The sequence below is a fragment of the Bos indicus genome, chromosome 2 (genome assembly GCF_029378745.1).
Source record: "Bos indicus isolate NIAB-ARS_2022 breed Sahiwal x Tharparkar chromosome 2, NIAB-ARS_B.indTharparkar_mat_pri_1.0, whole genome shotgun sequence".
NCBI classification, from domain to species: domain Eukaryota; kingdom Metazoa; phylum Chordata; class Mammalia; order Artiodactyla; family Bovidae; genus Bos; species Bos indicus.
In genome coordinates, this window is record NC_091761.1 from 83,922,504 (window position 1) to 83,940,689 (window position 18,186).

At 38.4% G+C, this 18,186-nt stretch overlaps 1 pseudogene; it reads right to left on the reverse strand.

Annotated features, from left to right (window-relative positions):
- Window positions 1–3,287: 3,287 nt before the first annotated feature.
- LOC109568856 (UV excision repair protein RAD23 homolog B pseudogene) lies at window positions 3,288–5,663 on the reverse strand (annotated as a pseudogene).
- Between the last annotated feature and the right edge of the window lie 12,523 nt (window positions 5,664–18,186).

The following is an 18,186-nucleotide window of genomic DNA, read 5'->3' on the forward strand; positions in this document are numbered from 1 at the left end:
AAAAATCTTTTTCTAGTCCCTCTTCTATTCCTTTGCTGCTAAGTCACTTCAGTCGTGTCCAACTCTGTGTGACCCCATAGACAGCAGCCCACCAGGCTCCCCCATCCCTGGGATTCTCCAGGCAAGAACACTGGAGTGGGTTGCCATTTCCTTCTCCAATGCATGAAAGTGAAAAGTGAAAGTGAAGTCGCTCAGTCGTGACCGACCCTCAGCGACCCCATGGACTGCAGCCTACCAGGCTCCTCTGTCCATGGGATTTTCCAGGCAGGAGTACTGGAGTGGGGTGCCATTGCCTTCTCCGCTTCTATTCCTTTACCTTGAAGCAATAAGATGAGCACACAAAGGATAAATAAATTCTCAGATTTTAGGGTCTATATCACCATATTGGTTTTGAGCATCATTATCACAAAATGTCATCAATTTATTCAGATTATTCAAGTTTTTTTATGTAAAGTTATCTGGTATATGAGTCTACAGGATGATTGCTCCTCAAAGGAATTTAAGGTCCTCTTAACAAAAAGCGCTAAAGAATTGATACATTCCTGAAGGAAATCAGTCCTGAATATTCATTGGAAGGACTGATGTTGAAGCTGAAACTCCAATACTTTGACCACCTGATGCAAACATCTGACTCCTTGGAAAAGACTCTGATACTGGGAAAGATTGAAGGCATGAAGAGAAGGGGATGAGAGAGAATGAGATGGTTGGCTGGCATCACCAACTCGATGGACATGAATTTGAGCAAGCTCTGGGAGTTGGTAATGAACAGGGAGGCCTGACATGCTGCAGTTCGTGGTGTGGAAAGAGTCGGACACTGCTGAGCAACTGAACTGAACTGACGTAGCAACAAGTAAAAATGACATAACAAATGTTTATAAAGCATCTCTTAAACAATTTTCTATTTGGACAAGTCCTAAACAGAAGCAATATCCAATGGATTGGTTTTTCCCATGTTGGGCATCCAACTGGATTACTACTGAATTTTACTTAAGGATCCAAATGCAATAGGAGTTATTAAGCAGCACACAAATGTCACCTTTTTAATGACTAAAATACCTAAAGTGATTCTGTGGCCTAACACCTCTAGACAAGCAAGTCTGAAGCTTTTTTGTTGTGTTTGTATAGCATACACAGTCTACACAGTATCATTTGCTATTATTGCAATTGTAAAACTAGTTTCAAATATAGCATTTAAGGACCTAAAGCCAAGGGAGAAACCTGTGCTCAGAGCAACGGAAATGAGTATCTCTATCCTCTACTGGTAGATTTGAATGTCAATAGTTAGATGAAAGAACAATTTATTTTAGATACTACCAGTATAGAAACATCACATGTAAATCCTTCCCAGATGGCATCCTCCTACCTTTCTTCAAGTTCCCAGTGTGAGTTGATAGTGTGTGTGTGCTCAGTCCCCCAGTTGTGTCTGACTCTTTGCAGCTCCATGTACTGTAGCCCACTAGACTCCCCTGTTCCTGGAATTTTTCAGGCAAGAATACGGTAGTGGGTTGTCATTTCCTACTCCAGGGGATCTTCCTGATCCAGGTATCAAACCTGTGTCTCTTGCATCTCCTACATTGGCAGGTGGATTCTTTACCACTGTGCCACCTGGGAAGCCCATGATTTTATATTACCACCATATAAATATACCAAGGCACATGCACACAGCCTGAAATTTTGGTAAGTTTTTGTTAGTATGCATCTTGAGTATCTTAGGTTACAATAGAAAAAGTTTAACCCAAGTAATGCAAAATTTATTTCCTTGATTGATTTGTCCAGTAAAAAGGTCTTATTAGTTATTTCTTGTGATATGGTGCCATCAGGAATATTTTGTATTCTGTGGATTACAGAAAAGCTGTTATCCTTTATAGGGGGTATTTGTGTCATATTTATAAGGATTAAAATAATGCTAGGAAAAAAATTTTTATCATTATAACTAGTTTTGCTTTTTTCTCCACAAAACTAGTAGCTGAATATTATCAACCTGCATATTATAATTTTTACAGATAAGGTTATTAATTGTGGGATAATCAGAAATTAATTTCCATGGGTGAACCTTATTGTAATTGCTGATGGTATTATTTTTAGTGGAATATTCTAATAGATAGAAAGCTCCTTGGTATTTCAGAAGGGTGACAAAACTCAAATTAATTAACTTTCTTGATACAGTGGTGGCCCTGCTGAATTCAGCAAATTGTTGCCTTTATAAAGAGTTTGTCCTAAAATTCAGATGGTCAGAAAAATAAGAGATAGCAGTTTCATGATTTAAAATAATTAATAAGCTAAAATATAAATAAGTAGTCCTGTTAATAGACATTGATCTGAATATCTGGTTATCTGATTTAGATAATTCAGACTAAAATATAAGTGAATTAAACCTTGTCCCTAAGGTAGGAGTCTGAAATATTGAATACATTCTCTTGGAGGCAAAAATAAAACAAATTTAACAGGTGAAAATGATGAAAACTAAAGGTTGACAATCAACAATACTGCTCAATACAGAACTCGAAAGGACCAAAACTGAGGCCCAGGCAGAAACATTCTTAAATGGGACTTTGAGAGAGGAATTGTCAAGAAAGTTTTCTAAGATGAAAACAAAGGAATCATATCACTATTTCTGCCTACATATTGATGCAAGAGACATAGCCATATTTAAAACTACTGAGACCCAAAAGTCAGGGGTGGATGTAGGGGAGGAAAGAATGGGAAATAAGCAAAATACCCCAGGTTAAGTGTGGAGCCACCCTAGATGGGCGGGTCATGGTGGAGAGGTCTGACAGAATGTGGTCCACTGGAGAAGGGAATGGCAAACCACTTCAGTATTCTTTTTTTTTTTTTTTTTTGCTATTAAGATTTTTCTTTTAATATGCCATGAGATATCTTGATTGTATATTTTCCAAAGTACTATTCCAGCTACATCTCCCAACCCTTCCAAAAGATTTTGCCAGTCTTTCCAATGCAATAAAAGATGCTGGATTGTAGTTCTGTCCACCTTCTCTTTTCAAAAGCAAAATAATCCTAACAACTTAAATGGTCATACATTCTTATCTAATAAGGAAAAAACATTTACAAATATCAGAAACCCAGTTTTGAGACATTTGCATTAATCTTGAACTGAATCAGCATTTTGTGGGTTTTAAAAAAGGCAGCAGTTGGAATTCATGACTTGCTGACAAACACATTTCTGCTGAGGGAAGGGGAAGACAGGGAGAGTGAATGCTGCATTTCTTCATTGGCCCCAAAGTGCTAACTCCACAAAGGGATACATCAAAAGCAAACATGCAACCGTGGTTTTTATAACTTTTTACTGCAATATAACAATGAAGTAAACAGTAATTAGGCGACTACCAATTTACCCCCCAAAATAAACCAAAAAAAAATGTAAACAGAAAAATAACTCTGCCTATACTTGTACAGCTTCGCAAATCATGTTAGAAGGGTCTCACATTCAATGATCAAGAAATTTAAAATAGCAGTTAATTATTTTCATCTTAAGAAAATGTTCCCTCATCTCCCCCCTTCAACCCCAAGTATTTATCATGAAAGAATGGGCTTTCTTACACATTAATTTTATACTTATTTGAAGCAGCAACAATAACCATCAATAATTTGGCATTTCTGTTTACAGTCACTCCCATTTTTTTTTCCCAATTTCACAAAGCCATTATCCAGTGTTGCCATAAAATAGGGACTGTAGATTCTAGGTAGCAAAGATTCTTTCTGAAACCAATGTTAAGTCAAAGAAATATAAAGCAGGGCATTACACTAAATTTCTGGATCTAGTACACTAAAAAGAGTGAAACCTAGGAAAAGTTACCTACTGTTTTATAGAAGAAATAAAGACCTGCAAAAGCTGATTTTTGGTTGTATAATATTTTACACACTGTGTGGATTTGCGGCCTTTGCTAACTGAAGCAGACATGCACTGTATTTATCCCTGCCCTATATCCTAGATCCCTCCCTCCCCACCCCCAACAATCTACTACCTTATACCAAGTATTGTGGATATGAGCCCAAGTCATCCCAGACAATCCAGTGAACAAAGTTAGTGTAATACACTGGTGTGAAGTGTGAGATTAAAAAAAAAAGTCCCTTTCAATCTTCATCAAAGTTTTGCTGTAGAAGAAAATTGGCAGCCAAGTTCTCATTCTTCTCACAAGCAAAATATGCATGTATCACAAGTCCTTCAGGAAATCCTGATGCCTTTAACCTTTCTATAGCTTCTTTTTCCTGAGGCGTTACTTGAATGTAGTTCATATGACCACTTCCAGCTTCTGCGATTCCTCCACTGCCACCTCCTCCCCCTCCTCCTTGACCACCAGCTTCTTGAACTGGTTCATTTAACATCTGAATAAAGTGCTCCTGATGTTGGCTAATTTGCTGAAGTAACTGAGGATTTTCTCGACCTATCTGTTGTAGCAATGCTGGAAGCAGGGAAGGATTCTGTTGAATAATTTGCCTCATCTGTTGAAACTGAGGCTGATTCCGTAAAAATTCAAGAGGGTGTCCTCCAGAATTTGTTGTAGTTGTTGCTGTCGTAGTTGCTGCGGCTGCAGCCACTGAAGACTGAGGAGCCCCAGTACTAGCTGCTGGAGGGGGGTCAACCACAGCCTGACTTTCTCAATCTCCAGGAATTCACATTAAGAGATACACCACTGCTCTGTCAGGGTTGTTGAAACTGGCTCTCAGGGCTGCAATTACTTGCTCTCGTTCATCGCCCATTGACATGATCTCAGTTACCATATTCTCGTAAGACTGACCTGTCACAAGTGCACTTGTTGCATCTTCAAAAAGGTTTGACCGAGAAGAATCACCTGATGTACTGTCGGTTGACGTTGGGGTGGTGGCCACTGGGGTTTCCACTGGCCTCTCTGCAGGCTTCTCCTGCTTCGCTGCACTAGCAGGTGCAGGCTCAGAAGATGCTGTCGTCGGTGCTGGAGTGACAGACGCAGGTGTGGAAGTGGGAGCCGAAGTGGGGGCAGGGGCTGGGGCCTGAGTCACAGCTGGCACTGTGGAGGAACTAACTGTGGTGGTGGCTGCAGAATTTGCTGAGTTGTAGCTGATGCTGGTGTTGTCACTGCTTTAGGTTTTGTCACCATAACCACCACGAAGTTTTTCTCATCAATTTTATATTCTTTTAGAGCAGTATCATCATTGAGGATTTTGCCTGCATAAATTAACTTTTGACCTGCTACAGGAAAGGCATCTTTACCCTTTTCGGATTCAATCTTCTCTTTCAGTGCTCTCACCGTCTCATCGGGGTCGATGTCGATCTTGAAGGTCTGCTGCTGGAGGGTCTTCAGGGTGACCAGCATGGTGCCGTCGCGCAGCTCCGCTGCCCGGCCTGCTCCAGGTGCTGGCCGCTGGGCGGGGTCTGTGGCCTGGCGGGGCCCCGGGGTCGCCCGCGCTCCTCTCGTACTTGGGAGGAAGGCGGTGGGGGTGGGGGCTTGTCACATTCGCCCTGCAGAGCGGCCTCTCCCCCAGCCCTGGCCCCCGGCCGCGCAGCTGCCTCCGCGACTGCGGCCTTCCTCGCGAGCTCGGACCACCGTGCTTCCTCACACGCCCGGTTACCAGCCAGTGGGTCTGTCGGAAGCGCGAGGGGCTCTGCGAAAGCAGCAGAGAATCCGCTAGCTCACCACAGGCTGGTGGCCGCCATCATCGTGACTCGCGGACCACTTCAGTATTCTTGCCTTGAGAACCCCATGAACAGTATGAAAAGGCAAAATGATAGGATACTGAAAGAGGCCAGGAGTTGGTGATGGACAGAGAGACTTTGTGTGCTTCGATTCATGGGGTCACAAAGAGTCAGACACGACTGAGCGACTGAACTGAAGCATGGAGTTGGTAGAAGCCACTTGAGTGCTAAGTACAAGTGGTCCAGAATGAATCTCAACATGTATTTCTGGCTATAACATCCCTTACACACAGAGTGACCATAATCCAAGGTGGGACTTCTCAAAGTTAAATAAGGGATAAAAATAATTTAAATTATATGATTTTTTGAAATATTATTGACCAACAAATTATTTGTAATATATTATTGGATTGTTTACTACTTTAAATTATTGTTGCTGTTCAGCCACTCAATCATGTCTGACTCTTTGTGACCCCATGGACTGCAGCACATCAGGCATCCCTGTCCATTACCAACTCCTGGAGCTTGCTCAAACTCATGTCCATCCAGTCAGTGATGCCATCCAACCAGTTCAGCCTCTGTCATGCCTTTCTCCTCCTGCCTTCAATCTTTCGCAGCATCAGGGTCTTTTCAAATGAGTCAGCTCTTCATATCAGGTGGCCAAAGTATTGGAGTTTCAGCTTCAGCATCAGTCCTTCCAATAAATATTCAGGATTGATTTCCTTTAGGAGTAACTGGTGTGACCTCCTTGCAGCCCAAAGGGATTCTCAAGAGTCTTCTCCAAGACTACAGTTCAAAAGCATCAGTTCTGCGGTGCTCAGCTTTCTTTATGATCCAACTCTCACATCCATATATACTGGATGTGAGTATACTGGAAAAAGCATAGCTTTGACTAGACAGACCTTTGTTGATAAATTAATGTCTCTGCTTTTTAATATGCTGTCTAGGTTGGTCATAGCTTTTCTTCCAAGGAGTAAGCGTCTTTTAATTTCATGGTACAGTCACCATCTGCAGTGATTTTGGAGCCCAAAAAAATCAAGTTTCTCACTGTTTCCATTGTTTCCCCTTCTATTTGCCATGAAGTGATGGGACCAGATGCCATTTATCTTAGTTTTCTGAATGTGGAGTTTTAAACCAACTTTTTCACTCTCCTCTTTCACTTTCATCAAGAAGCTCTTTAGTTCTTCTTTGCTTTCTGCCATAAGGGTAGTGTCATCTGAATATCTGAGGTTATTGATATTTCTCCCAGCATTCTTGATTCCAGCTTGTGGTTAATCCAGTCCAATGTTTCTCATGATATACTCTGAATAGAAGTTAAATAAACCTTGACGTACTCCTTTCCTGATTTGGAACCTGTCCATTGTTCCATGTCCAGTTCTAACTGTTACTTCTTGACCTGCATACAGGTTTCTCAGAAGGCAGGGAAGGTGGTCTGGTATTCCCATCTCTTGAAGAATTTTCCACAGTTTGTTGTGATCCATACAGTCAAAGACTTTGGCATAGTCAATAAAGCAGAAATAGATGTTTTTCTAGAACTCTCTTTTTCTATGACCCAACAGGTGTTGGCAATTTGATTTCTGGTTCCTCTGACTTTTCTAAATCCAGCTTGAACATCTGGAAGTTCTCAGTTCATGTACTGTTGAAGCCTAGATTGGAGAATTTTGAGCATTACTTTACTAGTGTGTGAGATGACTGCAATTGTGCAGTAGTTTGAACATTCTTTGGCACTGCCTTTGTTTGGGATTGGAATGAAAACTGATCTTTTCCTATACTTTAAATAGATACTATCCAAATACTATTTTTGAAAATAAAATTTTCCCAAAACTAAAAATAGCACATATAGAACATTAAACAAAATTTTAAAAACCTGTGTTGAGAATATGAACATTAATAAATAATAAAAGCAAAAAGTTATTCTCATTTTAATCAGTTTTAAAATAATATTTTGCTCTAATGCTATGCCCTAGTACTTTTCTGAAGAGTTGGTTTTTCTGTATAATCTTATTCTCTTTCATAAAACTGCTTGCAGTTTTCCTCAACATTCTGAAATTATTGACTTCCTCAATTGATACTTCTTATAGGTCACAACACTTTAATATAAGATCTCTCTGTATGGGTGCTGAGATGCTTAGTAAACTTCTAGCAATATCTATTATAAAGGAATTTATCAATAATAATTTTAAACTGAAATGTGTCAATTTCAACCCAAATATTTTCACAAGTATAGGTTTTTTGCTTCCATTCAAAATGTTATCTTTAAAAAATATTTTTACAAGATTCATCTCATCAAATAAATCATCTCTTTTTATGGTTCTTTTTATTGCTTTGCCAGACTTAGATGCTGCAAAATCACAGTCCTTCTCAGTTTCATTTCGTTCTGGAAGAGAATATAAATTTATCTAATTAAAAATAGAAACTTCATCAAAAGAGTCTTCTTGCAAGTCAAGATACTTCAGTATGCAGTTAAAGAATTTCAAATTTAAATCTTATACACCATTTGAAATCATAAGGTCAGTTTTGTTATTGGAAAAAGCTCTATGTCATAAGTTTTTGCAATGATTGAGGCTTGCTAAGAGTTTTAAATGCTGACATTTTGGGAACTATGTTCATTAACTACATTGATTAAAATATTCCATTTATTTTTATAAAAACGCGTTTTTATTTTGACAAAGATGAAATAAAAACTGAAAACTTGTTCAGTTAAAATTTGTATATCGTTACAGTTAAACTGAAGTTAATTTACAAAGAAATTAATCAAAGGTTTAAATGTTCTTAAAATCCATTTGATAAGGGATAGCAAAAAGAAAAACTACATGCTACCAGGTTACAGTATTTATTGAACATTTAACATTAACTGTGTCACAAAAAAATTTGTAGTTCCCTATTTATATATTAAGATATTTATAGGTTTGTGTAACAAGTTACACAAATTTATAGAATTTCAGCTTTTATTATACAGAATGCTGTACTGCAAGTAATCCTGTAGTCAAATTTTAATTTAATGAGAACGTTATTTTTGCCATATCCTTTTGTTCCACCAAAATTCATATACATATTACTTTAAAAACAAATGATTTTACCAATAATGTTAAATTTTTGAACTGAATTTCTGGTAAGATTCAGAATAATGTCACTTGTTTCAGCTCCGATAGAATAAATTTCCAAAATTTTACTTCAGCTTCTATGAATTACATAAAAATATAAAACAAAAAAATATTTTATTTGAAGTATCTGATGACAGGATATAAAACTGACATTATTTAACTGATTCCAAATGTCTACTATTAAAACTGACACATAGAAAGAATTGTGTCATTGGTGTACAATAAAATTCAATTGAAAAGGGACAAAACTAATTTACAAGAGTAGTCATTTGATAAAAATTAAATGTCATATTTCCCAGAGTGATATTTAAAGGCACATTCTACAGATTCACATGTTAAATTGTGGTCTTCAAGCATAATGTCCTTATATGAACTATTAATATTTGAAGTAGATGGTTCAGTTTTATACCTTCATGTTTTCAGGGTCAGTTATGTTGCTCTGCATGTGCCTTGCGTGTTGGCTGCTAAATGTCCACAAACATTCTGCATGAGTTATACTTAAGCATCACAAATTTACTACTTAGTTCATCATATTTAATGCCTTTTTGACTTTTGAGAGCTATTAAACATTAAAAATGTTACCAATTGCCAACATGTATAAGTAGGTTTAGATTTATAACTAAATAGTAAATGGCAATTCCACTGTAATTAGATCTCTGTACCCCATAGAGCAGGACAGCTCAGCTTCTATTTCTCCATATAGATTTTTTATATTCATTTAATCTAAAATTCTCATTCCCTTCTGACCCCAATGACTGATAATAACTTCATGAATTTCACAAGCCATAGCATGTGCCACAGCTTAATTGGCTTGTACCTCAAGAGGTTACCTTCCACCTCTAGCTGACATCAGAAGATTTAGCTATTCTCATTTTGTGTCACAGTACAATTTTATCAACAAAGGCCCTGTCTGCTATGCTGGAATGGGCCAGTGGTAACACCCTTAATTCCTAACTTTCTAACAGCTTATGGTAAATTTTCAACTCACATTATAGATACAGATAAGGATTCCATCAACACAACTGACCAGTGTATATCTATAACCAAGGTGCTTTAAACCGAAAGAATAATGTTCCAAGATGCATGTGTTTATTCAGTAGTAATATGATGAACTCCCATCATGTGCAAGACCTATTCTAAGGGCTTTAGGTATACTCCAATGAATAAGATATGATTTTATCCATGAAAGGTTTATAATCACCTTAAGAATTTATAGCGTCACTTTAAATCAGCCAGGACTCTACTATCACATAAATTTTTCTTGTAGGCATAAAAATAAATGAGATCTGTTGAGCTCTAAATATGAGCAGTGAACAATCTAAAAGTAAAATTAAGACTACAATCCATTCATAACAGCACCCCCAAAATAAAAAGTTTAGGAATAAATTTAACAAAAGTACAATCAAGTGGTAAAGAATCTGCCTGCCAGTGCAGGAGATGCAAGAGACACGGGTTTGATCCCTGGGTCAGAAAGATCCCCTGGAATGGGAAATGGCAACCCACTCCAGTATTCTTGCCTGGGAAATTCCATGGACAGAGGAGTCTGGCAGGCTACAGTCCATGGGTCACAAAGAGTCAGGCATGATTAAGCACACACACATACATTTTTTACATTACATTACTGGTATAGAGAAAGTTACAAAACTTTGTTGAGGGAAATAAATGGGGACACTCCACATTTGTGGATTAGAAGACTCCTTATTATTAAGATTGTAATTCTCCCCACATTGTGCTATAGATTCAATATAACCTTATGAAAATGCCTACAGGTATTTTTGTAGCATTTGGTAAACAGATTCTTAAATTTATACAGAAATGGAAAACTAGACTATTCAAAAGAATTTTGAAAAAGAATAAAGTTGGAGGTCTTTTACTTTCTAATTTTGAAACTAACTGTAAAGTTATGGTCATCGAGAAGGTGTGATACAAATATAAGGATAGACATAGGTAGGCCAACAAAGTGGAATTAAGTCCATAAATAAACTCATATTTCTAGTTAATTGATTTCTGAAAAAGTGTCAAGTCAACTCCCTGGGGAGAGCATTGTCTGTTCAACCAGGTTATTCCATTCCTACAAAGACTTGCACATGAGTGTTTATAGTAACACTATTCATAACAGCCAAAAACTAGAGATAACTAAATGGCCATCAGCTGAGGAAAGGATAGGCAAAATATGGAGATCCATACAGTGGGATATTCTTCAAAAATGTAAAAGAACAAACTACTGGGATTTGCTGTATCAGACATGAACCTCAAAAACATTGTGCAAAGTGAAAAATTCAGACATTAAAAGATACGTATTGAATGGTTCCATTTACATGAAATGTCAAAAAAAGGGCAAATTTATAAAGACAAAAAGTCAAGCAGGTGGTTGCTTGAGGCTGAGTGTCGGGAAAGGGGACATGTAAATAGACATGAGGGATCTTATCAGGGAGATGAAAATGTTCTAAAATTGATTTATGGTGATAGTTGTACCACTCAGTAAAAATTTATGAAGATCATTGAATTATATGACTGAAATGGATAAATTCTATGATATGGAACATATATGTCAATACAGTTGTTTTTAAAAGCAAAGAAAGGGAAATACATCTTTAATTGACAAGGAAGTAGGTAGGATAGCAGTTAAGAACATCTGATAATGTATTTTACATTGTACTCCATAATATATTCAAATCAATCTGAAATGTAGACAAGCTCCTTCCAACTGAAAAAAATATTGGACAGTGACCTGATCACTGTTATAGCTACACAAGATATTCTGTATGTGATTTCCACTCCAATAAAATGACAGTAACAATGGAAACACTAAGTAACAAGTAGAAGACGGAATTTACCCTGCAGCTCACCCAGAAACAGTCAGGCTGTGCAAGAAGAAAAATGAAGGAGACATACTCAAACAGCGAGTGTCAGATGAGACTGGCTTGAGAAGAAGAACATTCTCAGGTGTTTTGTTTTCTGCACCACAGAGCTAGCAAGATCTTAGTTCTCTGACTAGGGATCAAACTCAGGCCCACGGCAGTAGAAGTGTAGACTCCTAAGCACTGGACTGGCAAGGAAGTCTCCCAGGTGTTTTAAAAGTGTTCATGACTTTGCCAGGCTCAGTTTCTCTTACAGATTGAATACGGAGCCTGCCATTCAACTGTTTCCCCTACTTTAAACTTAGAACCCAAAATATTATGACCCCTCAAAATGCTATTAGAATATTAGACTGATCTCAAATTTAAGAATAGTTCAGTAAATTCAGAAATGATTTGTGCTTAGAAACTGGATGACAGTAAAACATTTTAAGTCTTTATAAGCATGTGCAATAGAAGCTTTTTTGACATAATCTATTTAGCTAGTTGCAAAAACAAAACAAAACCATCCATTCACTTCCTAAACCACACTGACCCGCCCATGGTGTGCTGAGAGTTCAAAGTCTGTAGTTCTCTCATATAATCCTGGGCACTTCTAGTCCCACCAATTGAGTCACAGCTCACAGCTTTGCCCAAAGTCTGCTATTTACTCTCAAATCACTATTGTAATTATGTTACTTAATTAAATATTAACAATGGTGGAGTAAGAACCTCTGAAAATCCTTTTCTCCATCAAGGCAAGTGCGAATGCTGAAGATAATTCGTTGGAATAAACTTTTCTAGAACTCTGAAAATTAAATGCTTGTCTCAATTTAAGGAGTCTTTTTTTAAATTTAATTTAATTTTGATAAGAACAAGTTTTGTGGCATTTGAACTTGCTGTATTCTACTCCCCTTTCCCCAGCTATTCAGTAAGCCTTCAAAACCAACAGCTCACAATAATCATGGAAGAGAAAAAAATCCAGCCACCTAAAAGTTGATAGGGCAGAATGGGTTGAAGCTTTTACTATACAAAGCCCCATTTCCAGAGAACCACATTATCTGACCTATTCACTGGTTCCCTGACTCAGAGCTTACCTTGTACAGTCTTTTCCCTGGGAGCATTAGTGAAAAATAATCAGAGGAAATTGTTTAACATCACAGTTGCCTGAGGTGGTGAATTAGAGTTGGGGCAAGCAATCTAACCAAAAAATTGAAAAGGAAAAGCTGGGGAAGGAGACATCCACATGGGGCTTTGAAAACTCTGATGTATTCCTGGGAATCTAGACATCCATGTGCATGTGTAGGTCATATCTTTGCTCTGAACTTCTGCTGTAATTATTATCAAAACCACATCTCTTAACATTTAATTATAGGGTACCACATGTGACTTATAATTATAGACTGCTTTCTTCTCCCCAACATTATATTAACAGCTAAGTTTTATTTTACACTGACTGTGTACCAGGCACTGTTCTAAGTGCTTTAGATTTGTTGTCTCATTCAATCCTTATAATAAGTTAAATATTATCATTATCCCCATTTTACACAGGAGAAAAATGAGACTTAGAGTACTTAAAATCCCAAAGTAAAATAACTGGAACTGGGATTTAAATTCTGGTTTTGTAAAACCAAGTAATGTCACTTCTGACTGACCTCTAGCTTATTGAAAAGGGCAGAGACTTTTGAGTCAAAGACTTGAGAATATGCAACTTTCCAATTTCATTTCATCTTTATGAGTCTCAGTTTTCTCTTTAAAATTAATCTGATAATACTATTTCATTAAAATTATTATGAATATTAAACAGTAGTGTGTGTAGAAATATTCTTTGTATCTTGAAAAGTACTAATAGAAATATTTGCTCATTAGATACTAACTTGAGGGAAAAGTCAAGAAGAAAGGCATGATTGATAGAGCAGAGTCAATAAGACATGGACTTAAATCTGACTTGAATGTTTGCTACCTCTGAGATCTTGGGCAAGTCATTTAACTTTCCTGGGTTTTAGTATTGACATCTACAAGGATAATACACTCCCACCCCCCAATTTTCCAGGTTCTGAGGATTAACAAATAAATAAATAAACAAAACACCTAAAGAATATTCTGTATTAAATGAACATCATTTCCCTTCATCATATATCTATATACTTTTCAAATTGTTTTCCATTACAGATTATCATCAGTTCAGTTCAGTTCAGTTCAGTCACTCAGTCGTGTCCGACTCTTTGCGACCCAATGAATTGCAGCACACGAGGCCTCCCTGTCCATCACCAACTCCCAGAGTTCACTCAAACTCACGTCCATCGAGGCTGTGATGCCATCCAGCCATCTCATCCTCTGTTGTCCCCTTCTCCTCCTGTCCCCAATCCCTCCCAGCATCAGAGTCTTTTCCAATGAGTCAACTCTTCGCATGAGGTGGCCAAAGTACTGGAGTTTCAGCTTTAGCATCATTCCTTCCAAAGAAATCCCAGGGCTGATCTCTTTCAGAATGGACTGGTTGGATCTCCTTGCAGTCCAAGGGACTCTCAAGAGTCTTCTACAAAAGCACACTTCAAAAGCATCATTTCTTCGGTGCTCAGCTTTCTTCACAGTCCAAATCTCACATCCATACATGACTACTGGAAAAACCATAGCCTTGACTAGACAGACCATTGTTGGCTAAGTAATGTCTCTGCTTTTCAATATGCTATCTAGGTTGGTCATAACTTTCCTTCCCAGGAGTAAGCATCTTTTAATTTCATGGCTGCAATCACCATCTGCAGTGATTTTGGAGCCCAAAAAAATAAATCTCACACTGTCTCCACTGTTTCCCCATCTATTTCCCATGAAGTGATGGGACCAGATGCCGTGATCTTCGTTTTCTGAATGTTGAGCTTTAAGCCAATTTTTTCACTCTCCACTTTCACTTTCTTCAAGCGGCTTTTTAGTTCCTCTTCACTTTCTGCCATAAGGGTGGTGTCATCTCCATATCTGAGGTTATTGATATTTTTCCTGGCAATCTTGATTCCAGTTTGTGCTTCTTCCAGCCCAGCGTTTCTCATGATGTACTCTGCATAGAAGTTAAATAAGCAGGGTGACAATATACAGCTTTGATGTACTCCTTTTCCTATTTGGAACCAGTCTGTTGTTCCATGTCCAGTTCTAACTGTTGCTTTCTGACCTGCATATAGGTTTCTCAAGAGGCAGATCAGGTGGTCTGGTATTCCCATCTCTTTCAGAATTTTCCACAGTTTATTGTGATCCACACAGCCAAAGGCTATGGCATAGTCAATAAAGCAGAAATAGATGTTTTTCTGGAACTCTCTTGCTTTTTCCATGATCCAGCAGATGTTGGCAATTTGATCTCTGGTTCCTCTGCCTTTTCTAAAACCAGCTTGAACATCTGGAAGTTCACGGTTCACATATTGCTGAAGCCTGGCTTGGAGAATTTTGAGCATTACTTTACTAGCGTGTGAGATGAGTGCAATTGTGCAATAGTTTGAGCATTCTTTGGCACTGCCTTTCTCATAGTTTATCATAAGATGTTGAATATAATTTCCTGTAGGACCTTGTTGTATATTTTATATATAATAGTTTGTATCAGCTAATCCCAAACTGATACACAGTAGAACTATACAAAAATATCTTCATAACCCAGATGGTTATGATCACTCACCTAGAGCCAGACATCCTGAAATGTGAAGTCAAGTGGGCCTTAGGAAGCATCACTATGAACAAAGCTAGTGGAGATGATGGAATTCCAGTGGCACTATTTCAAATCCTAAAAGACAATGCTGTGAAAGTGCTGCTCTCAATCTGCCAGCAAATGTGGAAAACTCAGTGGTGACCACAGGACTGGAAAAGGTCAGTTTTCACTCCAATCCCAAAGAAGGGCAATGCCAAAGAATCCTCAAACTACCACACAGTTGCACTCATCTCACATGCTAGTAAAGTAATGCTCAAAATTCTCCAAGCCAAGCTTCAACAGTACATGAAACATGAACTTCCAGATGTTCAAGCTGGATTTAGAAAAGGCAGAGGAACCAGAGATCAAATTGCCAACATCTGCTGGATCACTGAAAAAGCAAGAGAGTTCCAGAAAAACATCTACCTCTGTTTTATTGACTACACCAAATTCTTTGACTGTGTGGATCACAACAAACTGTAGAAAGTTCTTCAAGAGATGGGAATACCAGACCACCTTACCTGTCTCCTGAGAAATGTGTACGCAGGTCAAGAAGCAACAGTTAGAATCAGACATGGAAAAAATGGACTGGTTCCAAATCATGAAAGGAGTATGTCAAGGCTGTATATTGTCACCCTGCTTATTTAACTGATACGCAGAGTACATCACGAGAAACACTGGACTGGATGAAGCACAAGCTGGAATCAAGATTGCCAGGAAAAATATCAATAACCTCCGATATGGAGATGACACCACCCTTATGGCAGAAAGCAAAGATGAACTAAAGAGCCTCTTGATGAAAGTGAAAGAGGAGAGTGAAAAAGTTGACTTAAAACTCAACATTCAGGAAACTAAGATCATGGCATTTGGTCCCGTCACTTCATTTCAAGTAGATGGGGTAACAATGGAAACAGTGAGAGTCTTGATTTTCTTGGGCTCCAAAGTCACTGCAGATGGTGATTGCAGCCATGAAATTAAAAGACACTTGCTCCTTAAAGAAAAGCTATCACCAAACTAGACAGCATATTAAAAAGCAGAGACATCAATTTATCAACAAAGGTCTGTCTAGTCAAAACTATGGTTTTTCCAGTAGTCATGTATGGATGTGAGAGTTGGACTATAAAAAGCTGAGCACCAAAGAATTGATGCTTTTGAACTGTGGTGTTGGAAAGACTCTTGAGAGTCCCTTGGACTGCAAAGAGATCCAACCAGTCCATCCTAAATGAAATCAGTCTGAATATTCATTGGAAAGACTGATACTGAAGCTGAAACTCCAATACTTTGGCCACCTGATGTGAAGAACTGACTCATTTGAAAAGACCCTGATGCTGGGACAGATTGAAGGTGGGAAGAGAAGGGAATGAGAGAGGATGAGAGGATGAGGTTGGATGGCATCACCGACTCAATGGACATGAGTTTGAGTAGGCTCCTGGAGTTGGTGATGGACAGGGAGGCCTGGCACACCGCAGTCTATGGGATGGCAAAGAGTCGGACATGACTGCGTGACTGAACGGAATCCAAACTCTTAATTTATTCCTTCCTAGCTTCCCCTTTGGTAACTGTAAGTTTTTCTTTGTCTGTGAGTCTGTTCCTGTTTTGTAAATAAGTTTATCTCTTTTTTTAGATTCCACATGTAAATGGTGTATGTCTTTCTCTGCCTGTTTTACTTCCCTTAAATATGATGATCTCTAGGTCTATCCACATTGCTGCAAATGGCAGTATGTCATCCTTTTTTATGACTAATATTCCATTGTGTGTATACACACTGTATCTTCTTTATTCATCTGTTAGTGGACATTTAGGTTGCTTCCTTGTCTTAACTATTGTAAATAGTCTGCCATAGCTTCTAGGGTATTCAGAGCTGCTTGGAACTCATTAGATCATCGTTTCTAAATACAGTTGTGGCTGTGCCTCCACTCCATGTATCTTCTGTGTTCAAAATTTGAAAATACAATCTCAAAGCAGATTATATATTTACTAAGTTGCTAAACCAGAATTTCTATATCTATTTATTTGTGGTAAGTCTACTTCCCAGAAACCGTCTCAGTTCAGTTCAATTCAGTCGCTCAGTTGTGTCCGACTCTTTGCGACCCCATGAATCGCAACACGCCAGGCCTCCCTGTCCATCACCAACTCCCGGAGTTCACTCAAACTCACGTCCATCGAGTCAATGATGCCATCCAGCCATCTCATCCTCTGTCGTCCTCTTCTCCTCCTGCCCCCAATCCCTCCCAGCATCAGAGTCTTTTCCAATGAGTCAACTCTTCGCATGAGGTGGCCAAAGTACTGGAGTTTCAGCTTTAGCATCATTCTTTCCAAAGAACACCCAGGACTGATCTCCTTTAGAATGGACTGGTTGGATCTCCTTGTAGTCCATGGGACTCTCAAGAGTCTTCTCCAACACCACAGTTCAAAAGCATCAATTCTTTGGCACTCAACTTTCTTCACAGTCCAACTCTCACATCCATACATGACCACTGGAAAAACCGTAGCCTTGACTAGAAGCCATCTACATGGATTAAAATTCAAGTTCTATATGTGCTCAATAATAATAAGAATATTAAAAGCAGTAAGTATTGAGTGTTTGTTATCTGTTAAGCACTTTATTTAAAGTATTAACTGATTTAATTTTCTTATGAACCCTTTGAGGGATTACAGAGCAGAAAACTGAAAAACTGAGAGAGATTATATACCAGATTCAACATCACACCTGATAGGTGGTGGAGTTAAATTCTGGCCACAGAGTCTACACATTTAGTCACAGTGCCCTTCTGCCTTTCATAAATGGTAGCCAAAGCAGGAATGTGGCCAGAGGCAGGCGATGGAGTAGATGCTTAATCACACCTGTGCGACACCTGGCTGCAACATAGAAAAGTCACTAAAGTAGATGGTAAGCTTTTTATTAGGACACATGTAAGAGAAACCAGGATCTCTTTAAGGAAATGGGAC